This window comes from Semicossyphus pulcher, unplaced genomic scaffold (assembly GCF_022749685.1).
Source record: "Semicossyphus pulcher isolate SPU_LCO1_2020_fin unplaced genomic scaffold, fSemPul1.0.p SCAF_4, whole genome shotgun sequence".
NCBI lineage: Eukaryota > Metazoa > Chordata > Actinopteri > Labriformes > Labridae > Semicossyphus > Semicossyphus pulcher.
Window position 1 is genome coordinate 4,923,856 of NW_027211715.1, and position 20,507 is coordinate 4,944,362.

A 20,507-nucleotide genomic window follows, 5' to 3' on the forward strand; every position below is an offset into this window, starting at 1 on the left:
AAGAGCCACAATCTGTCAAAGAAATGTAATTTAGGCCCTGAAAAGGTCTTTATTTATCAGCTATGATGGGCAGGCCTCAAAGAGACTAAAACAGGAGAACATGCGTCACTCTCTTCTTTTAATGCTCGTCTTCGTCTCCGCGCTGCACTCGGACCCACCGCTCCTCGGCTCTGAAGGGTCCATTTCCTGTGTGGACACACGCTTTCTAAGTGCTCCTTCAATGGACGCCTTGATTGGGCCTTAATGTTTGCAGCCTGACCGGGGAGTCCGACGCAATGAAAAATACATATCCCTGAAAACACCTTGGACTTTTTCCTGGGCTTTATGGTGTATTTATAACCCCGTCTTTACAGCATCGCAGCAGAGTGAAAGGCATGTTCGAATTAAATTAGAGCATGTTAGCTTTTTCTGAACCAGGTACATTACAGTAGCACTGGGCTAACAGGAATGCGCCTGAGGGCAGACTGAGTGCAGGAAATACCCTTGATAGGAAGCATGTGGCTCATTTGATTTATACCTGACCTGCCAACCATTCACGAGAGCTTCACCTGGACAGAGTACAGCCGGCTCTCTCTCAGAGGAGACCTTGCTCCCAGGCAGAACGCAGCACAGTGACTGTCGAACCCCAGTATAACTTTTTGATTAATCAGCATAGACATGAAAGTAAAAGGCAAATGTATTTTAAGTAATAAAAATAATAATATTAACTTAATTTTTAGGGCATCTTTATAAACAGAGTTCGGAGTTCATACTGCTTTGACAAACAAAACTAAGGCAGGAAATTCAGAAGGCAAAATAACAACAAAGACCCCAAAACAAGGGCAAACAATGCAAGACAAACTAGGATAACAAAATAATAAATAATAATAAATATATTATTTTTTGACCATATTTTTCTTCAATTTAACTGAAGACAGGCAGGAAATGCAGAGAAGAGAAGGGATATGACACGCACCAAAGGGCCTGGGTTGGAATCTAACCAGTGCAGCTCTGAGAAGGACTCAACGGCTGTACCTGGGGCGCACGGCACGCTGAGGTGAGCTACAAGGGAGCCCAAACTTAAGGTAAAGTTACGATAAACTTAAAGCAAGAACATAAAAGAAATATATTTACGAGAAGTCTGATGAAGAAAAATTATGCTGCTGAAAGACATAAAAATAAAATTCTTAATTATAAATAAAAATAAAAACATTAAATAATGAGTGATTTCCATTTTCAAATACAAGCAGTAAGTTTGTACCGGAGCGTTGGCCACAAAATCTAACATAAGAAGCTGAACACCAAGCAAAGATGCTTTTATTATAGCTGTTGTTTCTCACAATCATAGCTGGAATTCTAACAAACAGCTCAAGGAGACTTCTCCTCCCACAAAGCTTGACACCAGAATACGATGTGCTAACACTGCCAGCAAATCAGGTGATAAGAGATCGCCTGTTATCTGCTGGTTTAACGTTATATTTCCTGCACAGCACATTCAATTTTATTCACTTTGTCTAAATACTTCCAGATAGGGCTGAACGATTTTGAAAAAATATCTAGGGATGCAACTAACAACGATTTTGATCATCGATTAATCTGTCGATTATTTCTACGATTAATTGATTATTAATCAGATAAAAAGAAAAAAAGCTCAAGTATTAGCATTATTACCAAAACACAAAAAATATTATATCTTGTTTTCTTGTACAACAATTCTTGTGAATAAATAAAAGTTTCACTTTAGTCTGTCTCTGACTAATGGCACTAAGTATTAAAAAACTCCAGTGTCTGTCCGACCTAATTTCAGCTAATTAGCGATAGATTAGTGTCCGCTCTGACAGACAAACACACGATTAATTAATCTAAAGTTAATTTAAAAACAACGTAACGTACAGAAATACTTTCTGTCAGTTTTCTCTCCATGTTGTGATGTTTAATGAAGCCGGGCATTAGCTTTATCAAGAGTTGACGTTAAATTAGCTTTACCCGTCTACTGTCCTCCGCTGCTTTATCAGCAGCCCGGCTGTGAGAAAATTAGACGGAGTTTCAGTCCGTTACGTTTGTTTTTAAATAAACATTAGTAGAGATAGACCGATATGGTTTTTTCAGGGCCGATACCGATACCGATTATTAGTAGTCAAGGAGGCCGATAACCGATATTTGGAGCCGATATTCATTTGCAGTAAAAGTGAAAATATTGGCGTCAAAATTTTGAATAATACAAACTCCAACACTTAAGGCAGATGCCGATATGCGTCAAAATGCTGAATATCGGCGCCGATAATCGTTACTAAACATTAGTAACCACAATTGTACGTTTGTCCGTGTAAACGAACACTAATCCACCGGAGTCGGACACATCATCAGCACTGCACAACAAACGGATACTCCTCATTGAAAAATAATTCATGTTTATCCCAGCGGAGATGCTGTAACTTCCTGTAATTCATCACATGAGCTACACAAGCCGCGGCATTGGCTGGCTGCCCCCAGTGACGTTTTCACAGTGCATGCCGTGCATGATAAAGACGACCCAACTGATCGATGATGAAATTCGTTGCCAACTATTTTAATCATCGATTTTAATCGATTTAATGGATAAGTTGTTGTCTAAAATATCTAATCGCGATTATTTTGACTTAAATTGCAATTTCGATATGATTTGCGATATTAAATTGAATGATCATTTTTACATCATTTTCATTAAAAAACATATTAAAATGATCAGGCTGTGTTTTCTGCAGGGATCTGGACCAAACTCTGTGTATGATGTTAAGGCCAGAACATCTCTGGAGCACAATATTTACAATACAACATGGAACAAATACTGACATCCAAAACAAGGATGAGAAAATAAAGCCTAGAAAACAGTTTAGTGTGTTGGATTTTCTGAGGAACCATCCTGTAATCTTCCTCCCCTTCTACTAGAATTCAAGATATAGATTTGTTACAAATAATACACCTCACTTTGAGTTTTTATGAGGTAAAACAAGCACCCTGCTCTCTCTACAGACTCACAATTATTACTGTAAACCAATAGTGTTGTCTCATAATGACATTTATAGAAACCAAAACTTAACAATAACTGTTTCTGATTGAGATAAAGTTACAAAATGAGTTTATGTTCATCATGTATTGGGAGAACAACGCCCAGGGCCTGCTTCTCAATGCTTTTAATATTAACAAAAAGCTGTAGCAATTGCAGATAAACAAGTGAAATCCTTAATAGGTGGCAAAACAAACCCAGAGCTTTGCTTTGTGTGTTTCTACCTAGTTTGATGCTTCTACAACAAATGAAAGTTGGACAAGTGGAGGGATTTAGGAGATTAGAGAATGCTTCTAATGTACTGGATCTGTCTGATATTAACATGGTGACCTCAAACCTGACACGTAAGGTCCCTTTCACCCGGTCTGCAGCCTAAAAAAGCAGGCAGGGAGCTCAAATAACAAGCGATGTATAGATTACAGGCTGTGTGTCAGTGCTTAGAGTGGCTGCACTATAGCACTTGATCCACAATGCACGCTACATCCTACACAATTGGATAATCCTTTAATGAAGCAGATTCTGGGGCAGCTCACTTAGACCCAGATCACAACCTTTAACCTCTTATGTATTCAGACATGACATGAGAACAGTGGAAGTAAATGCAAAACACAAAAGGAGCTTTTCTCCTCATGCTGTGACAAACCAACACAATGCACAAGTCCCCTCCACCTCTTATCATATACTTGTGATAGTATTAACAATGCTTTAAAGTCTAAATCTTTGGCATTAGTGCTCTTTAACAGCACCATTAATTTATGTTAAGCCTTGGCTTTGGATTTTTGTTTGTTTTTATCCAATTTGGGTTCATCATTAAGAGCAACATGGACAATACCATGAAGAGAAAGAATTCAAGAGGTGATGAGGTTGCTCTTCCACATCATCTCCCGTCGATGCTCTATAAATACATGGTAAATGTACTGCACTGATATAGCACCTTTCTCATCTGCCGACCACTCAGAGTGCTTTACACTACATCCCATTCACCACATTCACACACATTCATACACTGACTACAAAGGCCTCCACGCAAGGTGTCTTTCTGGTCATCTCTAACTATTCTCCTACCCATACACACAACCTCAAAAACCTATGGCACGGCCTTCAGGTGTAATTTGGGTTCAGCATGTTCCCAAAGACACCTGAACATAGACCAGACGTAGACCAGAAAGGCCAGGGATTGAACCGCCAATTTCTAGATTAATGAAAAACCCACTCTCCCTCCTCAGCCAGAGTTTGTCTAATGTTTCAAATAGTTAATTGCAAAATGCAATCCTGTTGCCACACATGAATATTGATCCAGAACGTTTCTGCAAATCCAAGATCACTGGGTTTTTTTCAATCTAATGTCAGCCTTTACTCCGCCTCAACAATCAGTGGTTAGTGTGAAAGAGTTGGATTGTGGTTAATCTCTCTAAACAGATACATCAATGCAGAAACTGGGGGTGCCGGTTTAGCTTGCACCTATCCACAGAGGCTCAGTCCTTGATGCAGTGGCCCCGGGTTCGACTCCCACTCTCGGCTCTTTGTAGCCCCCGTTCTCTCCTCCCCTGTCTCCGACACTATCCGCTGTCCTCTCTCTTAATACATATAAAGGCATAAAAGGCCAAAAAAAAATATCTGAATCTGTAGGTGAGGGACAGCGTTTCTGGATTCAGGAGTATCCTGGTTTCAATAGTTGTATTGATCCATCATATCTGAGCAGGCTTTGGTTAAATGCAGAGAAACGGTTCATGTGGAGAGCAAAAGAGGCAGAACAGACTGGCCAAGATGCAATTAAAGAAGCTTGCTTTATGCTTTTTACAAATGTCTTACAACAGATATATGCATATGCAGACAAAGTCCCGAAACTGTAAACTATGACAAGCAGACATAAGAGGAAGTCTTGGCCTGGATATCCCTTATCCTTAACCCACTGGCTACACAGGGGCACCGAAATATTGGCTTTCACCCCCAGCAGTCGATTGGTGATGGGTTCAGAGATTCATTGTGCGTGTTGTACGTGGCAGGTTCTGACAAGAAAGAATAATTCTTTTCTAGTCCTGCAACCACTCAAAACTGCTTTGACACTACATGTCTCATTCATCCATACACACACACACACACACACACACACACACACACAAACACACTGATGGCAGAGGCTGCTACATAAAGTGCCCACCTGTCAATCAGTCATCACATTCACACACCTTTGGCTATGCCACCAGGAGCAACTTGGGGTCTTGCCCAAGGACACTTCGACATGTAGACTGGGGGAGCTGGGGATCGAACCACCAACCGATCGGAAAGACGACCGACTCTACCACTGAGCTACTTTGAAAGAAGACAATATCGTTGGATTTGCTTCATTGATTATATTTTTTTTTAAAGTCTGACGCTGCAGGTGCAATCATAAACTGTCTCTCAAGGTTAGGGGAAGATTTGATTTGTTAACTGTTAACCCCTGTTATCTCTGAGAGCCTCAAATCTCCTTCTAAATTGAATTATCACAGCAATAACGCATACTTTCAGTTTTATAAAGTTTTCTTTACATTAAATCAGTGGCCCAGTTAAATACATTTAATTTACCACAGATAAATTAAAAGTACAAGCATTCCTGAAAAGAAGACAGCACACTGACAGAGACCTGGTGTTCCTGAACATTACTACTAGACAGCACAGAGAGGTCTCATGGATAAAAAAAACCCGACCACCCCTCTATTTCTTCTTCATCCACACCCTGAATATCACACAAACATGAAACCATAGACTTCCTTGGTGGAAGGATTCATGGAGGGGTGAGTGTGAGGTGATGTGAACACTCAGTCCCAGGTGTCACACTGTCAGAACACAGACTTCCAGCCAGCACAGTGATTTGGGTCAGTAGGTAATTGCATTCCTGGACCACCGGGAACCTGTTGGCAATTAATGCTGCCAATGAGCCACATGAAATATGCACACGTACAGAGTGCCAGTAGTCTGATCACTGCAGCTCTGTTAGCTAAGAGTGATGGTGTATCATTTTATGCTGCTGACACCAGAGACTCACAGCTACTGTGACACAAGAAAAGTGAAGCAGAACAGAAAGTGTTGATTGATTCGCGTGATTTAATAAGAAATCAGAACTCGTCCTGCTTAATTGAGCTTTAACATCATAAATACCACTGTGTTAAAGTGCCATGGGAAAAAATATCATGAAAGAATAACAAAGTAAATGCTGCGATATGAATAAAAGTCAATAAAATAATAAATGAATAAATAAAAAAATGATCTTAACGGCAAATAACGCAAATATAAAAGAATAATGAAAAGTATTTTTATTTATTTTTACATTATTTTGTTAACGTATATTTATCTGTTTATGTATCCATACATTTCTAGAAATATTATGTTTGTACACTATTCTATTTGTAGTTATTCATGATAAAGTTAAGTCTCTATTATGTTTTCTTTATTATTTCTATTTTATATAATGTATATATGTTTATAAAAATCGGATTAGAATTAATAAATAAAAAGTAAACTTTTTTACTTACTCAGATTTTATGTATGTGGTGTGGTTCTAAAATATAAAATTTTCAATGTATTGAAATGTATTAACTTACATATTGCATCAATAGATACTTACTTACAGCCAAAACACAGGCCTTATCTCTTAAGACTTTAACGTTTAAAAAGGAGAAAACAAGTCTTATTTTACCACTTGTGCAAGAAGGCAAAGATCTGAGATGACTCATCTTAAATTCAATTAATGAAGCTTCTTTAAATTTCCAGTTTTTCACCATATTGATGAAGAGTAAAACAATGTTTGAAGTTGTAACAACAACTACGTCCACTGACATCCATCCTGTCGTCATTCTAATCTGATTCGTGTGCGTGGCTGTTTATATGTTTTGGCACATCATTAATGGCTCCGTGTTTTGCCGACAACATGCTTCAGTAATTTGAGCGTCTTTAGAGGCTGGCATCTGTCGCCGCATGCCAAGCAAGTGTATCAGTCACTTTGAGTAAAGTGTCCCATTAGCCTCCAGCTTCTGCCTAATCTGAGATTAATCAGTTAGTGGCATCTGATCCTAAATGATCGGGGCACACAGTGAAATGTCACTTCTGGCACACAATCACTCCGCTGTCATTATGACAATGTTAAAGATTACTGATGTTTACTGGTCACAAAAGTGTTGATGAACAATAACTTACCCCCAGAATGTGAAAAAAGGACGGGTGTCAGAAATGCCATGAATTTGGACTGAGTGTAAACTAAATTGTAAAACACCACACAAACTTTTTTTGGACTTCAGTTTCTTTTTCAAGTGCTCACAAGGAACATCATTTCAATGAAAAGCAGGTTTCTAGCTTGTGTTTCATGGACTTGTGTGTGCCTCACAGAAGCCCCTGCTCCTACACTAATACCCAATGATGTCCCAGAAACTAAGTAAGTAAAAGCTCTGAAGTTCCATTTCATTTCATAATAACTTGGGAAAGTTAAATAAAAAGCTAATTTAAATTGTAGTAATTTACCGATTTACTGAATTATGAAGTTTTGAACAATCTGAACTTGAACTCCAGTGACACAACAAATACCGAATACAGCCATGGAGTTCACTGGCAGCCAAGGGAGGCCTTACCAGAAGGAGTTTTGGCCTCTGCCAGAGTGAAAGCTCAACATGAAGAAGAAAACTGTGCATGTAGGAATAGGTAGCATTAAAAACAAAAGAAACTTCTCATGATATGAAAGCTGAAACCTTCAGACATGTCAAACATGAAGGATGATCATGACATCATTCAGTAGCTGTGGGTTATTTCTTTGTGTTGCAAAAAGAAACAATAAATGCAGGCAGAGTCTTGAGGTGAACCTCCTTCAAAGTGCCGAAGACCTTAAACTGAGGTGATGATGTATGTTGAAACACAATGCAGGCAACCAGCATGCAGCTCAATCAACAATTAAATGAGGGAGCCATCCAAAGACTTTAAAATCTATGGAAGAATAATACATCTGATATAATTGTTTATCGACTCACACCTACAAACAGAATGTGAACGAAAAAATCTTCAACTTATGCCGAACATACAAAAGCTGGGTCACTATTTACAAGATTACCACTAGACTCCTGTAGAGTCATTTTCCCATCATGCTCCTGGTGGAAACTACTAGAAGAAATATGAACAACTGAGCAAAAACAAGAGCTGTTTTTGGCCACAGCTGCTTTCATGCATGTAATGGTTTGTGTTTAATGTGGTTATTGAGACCGAAGCGTAAACTGGGTTAGCATTACGAGCTAGCAGGCTGCTAGAGAAGTATTTCTTTCCTATTTCAAACATTTGTGGCTGCACTGGAGCAAGCTGCTGTCACACTAACACCAGGTCCTAAAGCAAGCGAGTGAAAAAACGTGACACTGTGACAGCAGCCCTCCCCGGAGTCACCTCCATGTTTACAGTTTCATGCTTCCTGTTTGGTGTCATTGAAGTTCTCCATTTGCAAAAGCCAAGATTTAAAAAAAAAAAACTATAACTTTAAAAATGTATGACTTTATCAGAACACCAAGACCAGAAACAGTCTTGCATAAGCTAGCTTGGACTTGGAGTTTTATGACCCCCTTGCACCACACAGTCGTTGACAAAAGCACGCCTCAACTCAAAACTCTCATGTGTCAAGTCTCTTGAAATATCTCTTGAAATGTCAGTTGGCTGGCTTTAGAGTTGTAAAACATCCTTAAATCCAGAAGTGCCAAGCAGATCCTGAGATACAAAAGAGAACTTAGGGCCGTCATTGTGGTAAATATGCTGCTAGAACCCATTTGCTTGGGGTGAAAACAAAACTGCATATGAATTCCAGTAAACCAGCTAAAAAAATGCAGAGTTATGATCATTCTTTAATAAGTTCTATAATTGTTGACGCCACAATGAGAGCAAACAGAAGCAGCACTGCACGTTTCAAAGAATCTCTGTGTTCAGTCTGCTCTCTCTAAAACTCTCAACAGTATAGAACAAACAGCTGTTTACAGCATCCTCAGTTATAGAGCAATCAGGAGTTAAACACAAAAACAGAAAGTAATCAAACCCTTAAAGTGATTCTCCTTAATAAGAGAGATAATCTCCTCCACTTTAGCTTGATTCTCCTCAGCTCAGTGGGATCCTCGCTGTAATTGCTCTTGTTAATCAGGCCTTAATTTGTTGACGAGATTCATTTGGAGGGCTTGTCTTGAAAACATACAATCTCTCCCAATCTGGGAATGCCAACATCTTGAAATTAAGGACCACAAAGTAGAATGAGAACAGATTAAGCCATTTTTAGAGTGTTGGAGATGTCATCAGAGACTGATGTAAGCAGTGATCAGCGTCTGCCAAACATTATTCCACCAGTAGAGCCACTGAACGAGCTAAAAACACTTATTCATGGTGTATTTGTTAAGAAACAGCCCATTGGAGCCTTACTGGGATTGTTAACAACATTAATAAAGAGTTTGTGTAAAAATAAGCACGATTAGCTTTGCTAGCCATTTAAAAGTTAATAAACAATTAAAGCCCTTAATGAGCTCTATTAAAGAGATATAAAGTGCATGGTCTAAGATGCATGGACTGAGTATATTTAGGAGTGCAAATCTATTTTTGCTGCTAAGGAAGGCACAGGCTCCAAAGGGCTGAATTATAGGTATTTTTTGCGTAACATGAATAAAACCAAACAAAGTGTCATTACACATTCCCTTTAAAAAGACTGGCGTGGCTGAATCTGGCACTTTGATATTTATATGGCAGGTTTTCTCTTTCCTTTTTTTTATATAGACCAGGTTCAGGTTTGATTTAAGCTCATGTAACACCTCCTCCTATTGTTCCCATACAATGAATAAAGAGCAAACACAGGCCACAGTATAAAATACTGTCATTCGCAGTTTTATCCAGTGCAGCGATCCCAACAGCAGAAGAAGCGCTTAGTGGGTGTCCACATTAGAAGAGATGCCGTGAGCTGGCATGCTAACGGGGTAACTAGCTCTGAGGTTGAACACTGATACAGTTCCAGCATCATTTAAAGATAGGAGATATTTAAGATAAAGGTAATTAGATAATCACTAAAGTCAGCAGCACCAGCCCCAAAGCTAAGTACAATCAGTTCTTCCTTCCCTATAGGCCAGCCATCCGCAGGTAGTCTACATGTTTGAAGTGTTAACAGAAGAGTCAGAATGACCAGATGTTTGCAAAACCAGAAACCCCAGCTTCAATTTGGTCAGGCAAAACAGACATTTGCGCTTTTCTCTTTTATCTCCAACCTCCTCACATTACTGACAGACAGTTCCTTATAAAGTCAGTCTCACGGTCCAAAGAATTCGCACTGCAGAGCTGAGTTTGTCCAAACTTTTTAAATACTTTACCAAATTATCCGTTGAGCTGGAAAACGTTCAATATCAATTCCCTGTCTTTTCTACATTTGAGGAGATGCTCCAGAAAGTTGCGCAGTGACAAACAATAACATATGTCCCCTCAAGCAGCCAATAAATACACAGTATGGACAAAGCAAAAAAAGAGGGTGCTTCTGCTTCTGCTTCTTTTAACTCATATTATTATGCAACAACAACAAGTCGCTCACTCTCACTGTACACACACATGCCACCATCAAACTAACATCAGAACTAAAATCAAACAAAGAATGATACTCACACTTTCTCTTTAGATCATTGAAGCACACAAAGCTGCTAGCTTCACTTAATGGCAGTCACTTGGAAGACTCCTCTCACCCCTTGAAAGCCTTATGCAGCTGAAATGACTCACATCCCCTCTTCCAACCTCTGTCAACCATCATGAGGAGGTAAACATTCCCAAATATGGAGAAAATATGAAGGCAGTATTGAGGGGCAATATCAGTTTGGTTTGCTTTTAACTTGGAATGCCAAACTCTGAGTGCCGGAGTCACTCCGCACAGCCAGCTCTGTGGTGCATACCTTTCGCTGGGAATAATAATAATGATGATTGTAGAGAACTTTTTACAACTGGTTTGGGTTCAGTCTGACCTAAGATGGGAACACTGCGAGCTGGCCCGAGAAGCTCTGTTTTTACAGCCAAAAAATGGAGAAGAGAAGTGGAGTTAGTTTATAAACTGCACATTGGGAACCTGAAAAATTACAAAAATGCAGAAAAATATAAACAATTTACTTTTTGTTGTCCTGAATTAGAAGGTAAAGGCAGCCCGTTTAGCATGAGAAGCCGTCTAGTTACACAGATTGTCTTCAAGTGATTAAGAAGAAGTAATTAAAGTCTGATTACTCCCCATGAGTGGCGTAGGTCAGTGGAGATCACGGTAATTTTAAAAGATGCTTACAGAGAACATTACGCTGCTCTGCCTGGATGGGAATTATGTTGAAGAGCAATTTGGCTCGAGAGCGCTTGTTTCCTCAAACATCTCTTTGTCTAAATCCCAAAGGGACAAACCGCTTTCAGAGGACCTAAACTCACGTTCATAGATATTCATGGTATCAGCATTTAAACACTCATTTTTTTCCCCTAATTTGTTAAGTCTCTAATGTGGGACAAATCTGTGAAAAAAGTCCAAACTCTGCGATGTGCGATTACATTGTTTAATATTGTGATAACGATGTTGTGTGCTAAACTAAAAGCTGGGTTTTTTCATCTGCATATGATCGCATCAAATTGGTGTGAAAGCCCAAGGGATACCCAGGGATCTATTCAATAGGTAAAATTTACACATGCTTTTTCATTGCAATACATTCAGAATACTACGATGTATTTATTGCGATTGCTCATATTGCAAGAACAATTAAATTGCGATTTATGGCGCAGCCCTGCTTAACAGTCATAAGAATGAATGTAACTTATAGGTGACTCTAATGCAACACAAAGAAGTGGGAGAAAATAGAGGTGCTCTAATTTTTTAAAATTTTTTAATAGGGCTTGGTTTTAAAAAATCGATTTTTCCGATTCAAATCAATTCTCATTTGAATGACCCAGTATCGATGTTAGGTAAAAAGTACATGATGTAACTTCTTTGGGGTCAATTCTTATTGTAAACATGAAACATTTTGATAATGCACCAGGTTAGAGGTGCACTGATATTGTTACTGAAATACCCCTAACAGAAATCGATATCGAATCGAATCAGATGGGATCGGAAATCGAATCGCGACCCTGTGAATCTGACTCGAATCGAATTGAGAAATCCAAAACGATACCGAGCCCGAATGTTTAATATAAGAAGAGCTCTAGAAGACATAATCGTAGCATGTTTGGAAGTGTATTAGGAGGATAAACAGAGCAACAAGAGGATGCAGCTGCAACATTTGAGCAGAGATAAGCGACTAAAAATAACAGAAAAGATCCAAAGACTTGGATAGAATAGTTAGTTGTGGCCTGGACATCTGCTGCTAAGTCATACTGTATTCAGTTGTTACTGCTCTTTGGAGCTCCTTTAGATTGGTATTTATGTTCAGACACTTTACCAAAAAAAGGATCGAACTGCTAACCTGCTTAGCAGTAGCTCACATAGATATTACAGCAATACCAAGCTAATAGGAACTCTCAGTGAAACAAACTGTTTGCACAATTATTAAGTAACCAGATCGTACACTGAAGACAAACAAGGATATTTGAATCAGGTGCTACACAACGTTTTTAAAGCACACTCTTGAGCACGTTGTGATGGTTACTTTGGGGTAACTTGGCCCTGAGTTGCTATATTATATGTCCATATTCTTGCGCTTACAGTAGAAGTTAAAACAACAGCATAACTTCTTCTACCTCCTGACCACAAAGCACAAGAACAAGGCAAACACACACAACACAGCAAAGCACAACAAAAGCTCCCTTACCTTTCCTCCTCTCTGGATGTGTGCGATTTCTGGAAGATTGTTGGAGCGACACCCTTCACTGTGTGTTGAAATCTGTGGACATTGAGAAACAGAGACAACTTGGTATTACTCACATTGATTCCATGATTATAATTGTGCTGTGCAGGATAACACCAACATGGGAAGTGCCACCTCATAGATATATATGCCATGACTGTCATTCATCCGTAAAAGAAGAACACTGAGCAGACTCTCTGTGAATCCTGTATAAATCTTTACTGTAAGTCGTCCATTTAAATTGTACACATGTCATTTCTCAGCAGGCCCCTGCATCAGCCTGCTGGAGTAATATTTCACTGCAAATAAACAGTACAAGGAAACAATGCTGTCACCAAAGATAATATTTCAACACAGTGCAACAATTATTTAGTGAGGAGAACAAAGGCTAAAGTAAAATTAATAAAAATGATAGTTTCTCACTCTGGATAAAGACGAATTTGTCCAACTTTTTTCATTACAATGTTACAGATTTTAATTTAGCAGATGCTTTTTTCCAAAGCAACGTACATCTGAGAGTTAGTACAACCCAAGCAAGGATTTAGACAGAAGGGAACAATGTGAGTAAGTGCCAAAAAACAGCAAAGCAAAGATGATCCAATCTTTCTTTTATCTGCATAAAAGCACTTCATAGAATTGTCAACAATATTATTATTACATTATTCAAATAAATATACTAATGTAACTCTTAATCACTCTTGGTATCAACATCGAAAATATAAGACAATAATGAAAAATCCTCAAATGAAAAAGATGCTGAAAGAGCATTTAAACTAGCTATTCATGAACGTTAGTTACTTGGACGACTAACCGATAACTGGTTCATTGTTAACAAATTTCACATTTATGAGTGGTTTGAGTCGTTTAATGTGCTGTTTGTCTGAGCATAGATCATTAATGTAGGCTACCCAACTGAGCTTGTGTCTAATAATATCAGTTTATCATGTACATAATTATCATTTCTTGTAAGATACCTATCACTCTGTTGTAGAATCTGTCTGTACAAGAACTTACATCAACTGCACGGGCTAAAAGAGTGGAGGCTTTCTTGGGATGGTTAAAGCACAGGAACAGGAGACAACACTCTTATTCACTGCATTTTGTTTTTTTCCAGCACCAGTTCTGCAGAGTTTGGAGAGGATGTGCGGACACTTCCTCTCTCATTTTTTAAATGCTGCAAATTCTTCTATGGAGCTTGAAGATGGTAGACGGAGTTTCTTTCTGACGCAACAGCAAAAGCCTTTTTAAAGAAACACATGAAGCATACTATCTGCTGCAATAAACATGCAAACAAATTGCATAAGACTATACGACTTTTTATTGCAATGTTTTCTTTAACAGCATCCTCGTGGCTAGTGGAAGGAGACACGCTGCATGCATAGTTGATAGTGCAAGTAACATTTTCAGTGCAAAGGAAGGAGTGCGAGGAGGCAAACCCACAATAAGTCAGGCCCTGCAGACACGACCCTACTACAACTCATTTCCTACTCATTAACACTTCCTTACTTACAAATGCTTCAGAAGAAGGAGTCCTGTAGGAATTATGAAGGCATTGTTCAGAACAATAAAGTCCACGTGGATGTAAGTTTTACACAGACAACAGCTTTGTTGTGCAGCCCAGCAAACAACATGTCACTACAGAGCAGAGCAGAAATCTGAAGCGGGCGCTGACATGTCCATGCTATGCTTTGTATGTTGTGTCATAAGTCTGGTCATGCTAGAATGTGTCATTATCTATTAGAATAAACACGTTGATGTAGTTTTCCTCTAGCATGATTATATAATAATTATTCTGCAATCCCTCCCTCTATATATCTATGTTTTAACACAATAAACTGTATTGTTTTAATACGTTTCAGATTGTCCACTGATACTCAGATTTTGACCGCTCACACTTATATTAAAGGTTGCTTCACTGCCAACTGAGATATAAGGCAACAATATGCTTGTGCCTCTCATATCCTACCATAACAGTTTACATAGATGAGCATCCAAAGATCAGAATAATCAATACCCAATGATCTCTTACTTCTGTTCCTCAAAAAGTCCTAACATCTGGATCTGTTGTAAGATTAAAAGATGTTTAAGATTCTTACCAGTTTGGTGACATGTGACTGTAACTCCTAATTCAGGTATTGGATAAGGAGGCGTCATATCAATATAGCAATCATTTGGATGGATCTTACAAGTCCAATATGATTCCAGAGTAGTGGGCATGATCTTTTTTTTTATTCTCATACAAAAATATATTAAATATTGATGATGAGACATTTGTTAGGGTCTGTACCAAACAAATGTGTTTTCTAGCATCTGGAGAAGCAGATTGTGGGGCTAGGGCATCTCTGCAGCACTGCAGTGCTAGATTATGATGCTGTTTTGTCTATTTTTACTGTTATCAAAAAAAATGCAGCTTCTGTAAATTAGATTTTGTAATTGGCTAGTTTACGAATTTAATAATATTTCAAGTAAATGTGATGCCTTAGCTTAGTATATGTATGGAAATAACATTTACCCTCATATCCTCATACCCAATATGTATCCTTACTAAAATGAAAATTGTTGAAATGGAGCAGAAATATTTTTCAATAAATGTGGTAATATATATTCTCTTTTGGTTCCACCGTGACAAATTTTGTAATAAAATATGTCCATTACAGCTACCATCTGTTTGGATTAGGAGAAAGAGGAGCAACTGGGGAAAGAGAACACATCGTTTTTGCAACTGATGGGAATATTTCTTCATCCAGAATGTTGGAAGAGTTTTTTCAGGGTCCTGGAAATTCCTTCAGCAGAGCTTTAAGATTTCCAGGTATCTTTTGAAAAATTGGATGCTTAGCTAGGCAAATCATAAAGGTACCACCATAGATAATAGAGATGCACATAGCTACTGGATGTGATAACAATCACACAGGTGACTTTTTTTTAAAAGCCCACCGCGTTGACATCAGGCTCCACTCGAAAAACTGCATTTGGAGTTTATGAAACTGCTGCTGTCCCTCCCAAAGAAGGACATCCTCATCCTCATTAAAATATGCCAAGAAACACAAACAGTAAAATAACTTGACTAAGCCTACCGGGGGGTCCGGGCTCAAAGGCAGCCGAGGCACTCATCTTTTAACTTTAACATCATCAACGCTGTCAAATGAGTCCTTTTTAACCAAAGATTTTAAAGACACACTTCTGTTTAATGTCGCTCGAGTGAAAAATGTGTCGGAGCGTCGCAGATGTATTCAGTTTGATGACAGCGCTCTCAGGGGAGCTCGCTGTTATTGATTTGACATCCAACATGAAGCAAAGTTTCACTTCAGTCTTTTAAGAAGAAATTGACACTTTTTTTTCACGTTTGCCACATTTTATGGCAAAACAATATTCATAGAGTCAACCAAGTTCATTTTTCCCAGTTTTTCAGTCACAATATTGGCGGTTCGATCCCTGGCTCCTCCTGTCGACATGTCACAGTATCCTTGGGCCGAATACTGAACACAAAATAGCTCCAGAAGGCAAAGTCTACGGTGTATGAATGTATATGAATGATTAGCAGCAACTTGCCTTAAATTTAGCCTTTTGAGTTATTGAGTGTGCTTGTGACAGAACGAAAGCTGATATCTAGCGCAAAGCGCATAGAGTGGTTGGAATACTAGAAAGGCGCTATGAAAGAGCATCAGTTTAACCATTTATTTTACCATTTATAGCTGGATCCATCAGATCAGTTTAGCCCCAGACACACCAAACCAACATTAAAGAACTAGCCTGTGTCAGGACCATGAAGCTTCACTTGAACACATCGCAAAGATTAAAGCCCACAGCTAATTTTCCGGTACATTCTGCACCTGTAGTTCAAAGTGGGAAACTGAAAGTGCATACACAAACAGCTGTTATGATTAAGCAGCATTAGCATCCCTTTCACATCACTTTGCTCAGCATTCTTATTTAGATTAAGTCTAATAAAATGTTGCAAATAGCACTGCCGTTGTTTAGGGCTGTACCAAACTCAGACTTTAAAAAGTAGACACGGATTTGGCTGTTCAATAACACTCTTTGACTATTCGTTTCCTTTTTTCCGTTTACTGACACACCAAACTCCTACATCGTCTCAAATGAGTCAAATGTTTTATCTGTAAAACACATCAGATTTTACCATAAGCGCATGCTGTCAGCCAGACATCAGAGAACTAGCTACGCTAAAGTTAGGGTCAGCTCAGCTTGCAGCCACCAAGGACCCACCCAGGAACTTTGAAGAGATGCTGACATTACACGTTCAATCTATCAAAAAGCCTCAGACAAGGTCTTAATGGACCTAACAATGCAACCACTGCAAAAACTAGTGCCACATATGCTCACCGACGGCCCTACATTGCTCATGGCTGACTGTTGGGGCTCTTGGTTGTCTGTGTGTGACTATAATCCATCTAAAGCTATAGGGGAAATTTAAATAAATCAAACAAATGGTTAGGTTCTGTTTGATTTTCTTTTTTTGAGACAGTTCAATGCAGGAAGGCGTACATCCTTTTATTCAGTGTTTTTGGTAACTTCTTGTTGAATGGTGGTCAACATATACTAAATTACATAGGTCTGTTCGGCCACAAGAAATGACTGACTGATTTCTTTACCATGTTTCGTTTTACATTGGTCCCTGCTTTCAGAGAAATAAGGCATCAGGTAGATGTGTGAGAACTCTCCTGCAGACTTTAAATTAGAGCTTAAACTTTGGGTGGGGCATGTTTGTGCATTTTTTTGTCACAAATCAAAGCAGTGATGGTTTCCTGCTTTATCCTTTCATCTGAACCAGGGGTAAAAGTACACTGTAGGCCTGTGCTGTAATGTTGGTCACCTCCCTTATGGGCCTTATGCTAAAGCAGTCTGTCATAAACATATAAGTGCATGTAAAATGTATATATTCTGAAACCAACTTTATTCTAAGTTAAAAGTAACACCCGTCACTTCAACTGCTCAAACGTGGCGAATCATCACCCTCGTAAACAAGCCGTTAGGGACGTTAAGAGGCTAACGTTTATCTTTAACGGCTACGCCAAAACTAGCAAAGACTTCTTTAGCTGACAGTTATTCCTGTAACGGGACCCTTTGGTAAATGGAGGCTTATGAGTTTGCCAAAGTGAAATGCAACGACATATTTCAGTGCAGATGGGGTCTCTCATGTTTCTCCGGTGACAGTCTGTCTTCCGCATTGCTCAGCAGCAGACCACTCGGCTAAAAACAGAAACACCAGAGACGCCCAGAGTCCCTCTTGGCAAAACTTGTTCACAATGTCTCATATTTTAAACGCATGACTGAGCCTGGCTCGACACTGGCTAGCGACAAGTTAGCTTTGTTAGTATCCTCGTGTAACATTTGTACCAGCCACGGCTATCGTGTGTAGTCCACGCCCTCATTGTGAACTCCGTCTGAGCTACAGTAAAAATCATATTATAGCCTAACAAGGCCGAACAAATTGAAGACGAGCTGCTCCAACACTGGGAAATCAGTCACATTTAAAGTTACGCCAGTTTAAACACAGCCGATAGTCACAGGTATGTTTAAAGCGACAGAAGAGTACTCGATAGTTTCACTTACCTCGCTTTCTAGGAAATATAACCAGAGGTTCAAATCCCACCAAAAAAGTGAAACTTCTTGATCCAAATTCTGGGAGAGTTGTAGGCAGTGACGTCACGCTCTGAAATTCCAGCCGTCTCAGTCAGTTCAGAGGTTTGCCCATGTAAGGCAGCAGGCCAGCGGTGTCACCCAGACAAAACACCCCGGACCCAAGCTCTTACCCGAGCTTCTGTTTATCTACACGAAGTATGTATGGACGTGGAAAAAAGCAGAAGAAAGTATATGTTGCAAAGCTGTTTTCTTTTTTCAAAACTTAAACCTATGACTCTATTCGAAGAAGATATTAATAAAGAACTGATGATAATCTAAAATGTGATTAAAGCTCCTGTGAGGAGTTTTTCACTGGTTATGAAACAGGCTGAAATTAATTCTGATTACTCTATATTACCTGCAAAAGCAAACCAGACCATCAGTGACGACATTGATTATTTCTATATAGTTATTTTTAATGCCTGAAACCGCTGGTGGGGGTTAGGTGTCAGATGAAGCGATTAGCTGCACGCAGCCTTTATTTACATTTCCCAGGGCAATCATTTAAAGTGAGTGATACATATGACTGTTAAAAGAAAGCAGGATAAGATTTTTTTTTATTGTGACAGATGCTTACACTGTACCTTTAAATTGTATTATATATTCTTATTTTTAAGATGCATTGTATGTATTTACTTTTATTAACTTTTACTGTCATTTCCACTTACCTCTTGTATAGAAAGCAACCTGTGACATAACTTACCCTATTATATTTGCACCCTTTGCTCTGTTCATCGTTGCTCTTGTGAATACTTTGTGAATACAAAGGTTGCTGTTGTTGTTTTTATGAGTATATTATTGTTTTATTGGATAAAAATGAGGTGAACAAATATTTGAATTTTATGTATCACCTAAATAGCATAGAGCATGGTTGTGATTGCTCAATGTAAGACAAGAGACACCCAGCAATCATAATCTGTACAGAAAACTTCATCTAACTTTTATATTCAGATGTTCCATATAGAAACTACTAGACATTTTTCTGGCCCTGCCAATAATACAACACAAGCCTACAAGGCTCACTGTGTTCATGCTGTATAAATTAGTGACCTGGAAAAGATTAAGCACACTTTAAACTACTTAAATGCCATCAATTGCAGATTAAGACTATTAATTCCAGAAGAAGGTGACTTTTGTTTTACATTATTATACCCTATTTTTTTACTTGTAATATAAACTTTAATATTGCTTTTCGATTTCGATTTAGAATGGGTGACTTTTTTTAAAGTATCCTGCTGAGAACACTTTAACACACTAATTAAACAAAGGACTTTTGCAAGGTTAAAAAAGGAAGCGGCTCAGCTAACACAGCTCACTCATCCAGTGAAGTGTGAATTGCCATATGCTGTAATTTGAACAGATTCAAATTCATACACAATGTGTTACATGCTGCGGTGTTCTCATGCAGGGTCATGCACTGTCTGTCTTTTGGAACCGTGAGAAAGAGTGAAGGCTTGGGGTTTTCAGTCCAACTTAGCATTGTGACTAATTAATGAACTATGAACTGAATTTTCAAGCTAGTTTATTTTATGTAAATATTGAATTACTCGCAATGTATTCAAGTATTGGCATATTTACTCTACACATTCGCTACTTTGCCACTGGGAGAGCGACATTACATTTCTATTTTCTGTCGGTTTATGACATGCACTGTCTCTGTACGCGTCAAACACTCAGGGACAAAAAGTCAAACCAGACATTCAGCCGGATGTGATTAATTTATTCCTTTGTTTGTTGTTGTTGTTTTGTTTCCGTCATAGTTTCTCCTGCTGTAGTTACAGTTTGTAAATGTGCTTTGCATGTATGCACTGCAAATGTTAATAAGGCCTAAGTGCTTGTTTGTTATTGTCACATAGTCAACAGTTTGTTTAAGGTTTTTCACACTTAATGGAAAATATGTCCACAAGTGTTTGTAGAGTAACACTTCAGTGTTTTTACTCTTATATATTTAATAAGTGTAATTTTAGGGGTTAAACAGATGGTGGTCGGTTTAAATCAAGAGATAAATAGCCAAA

The 20,507-nt window shown here is 38.6% G+C and overlaps 1 protein-coding gene across 3 annotated transcripts in view; it reads right to left on the minus strand.

The window, feature by feature from the left end:
* Window positions 1–18,491, minus strand: part of lpp (LIM domain containing preferred translocation partner in lipoma) — a 169,086-nt gene extending 150,595 nt beyond the window's left edge. For 2 of the 3 annotated variants that reach the window (XM_069680589.1, XM_069680587.1), the window contains exons 1-2: window positions 18,424–18,491; window positions 12,817–12,888 (exon numbers count right to left, since the gene is read on the minus strand). The gene's annotated coding sequence lies outside the window, so the exon portion shown is untranslated. Of the gene's footprint in view, window positions 1–10,654; window positions 10,728–12,816; window positions 12,889–18,423 lie in introns of those variants that run through there. The other variant, XM_069680588.1, reaches the window with a different exon arrangement.
* Window positions 18,492–20,507: the final 2,016 nt, after the last annotated feature.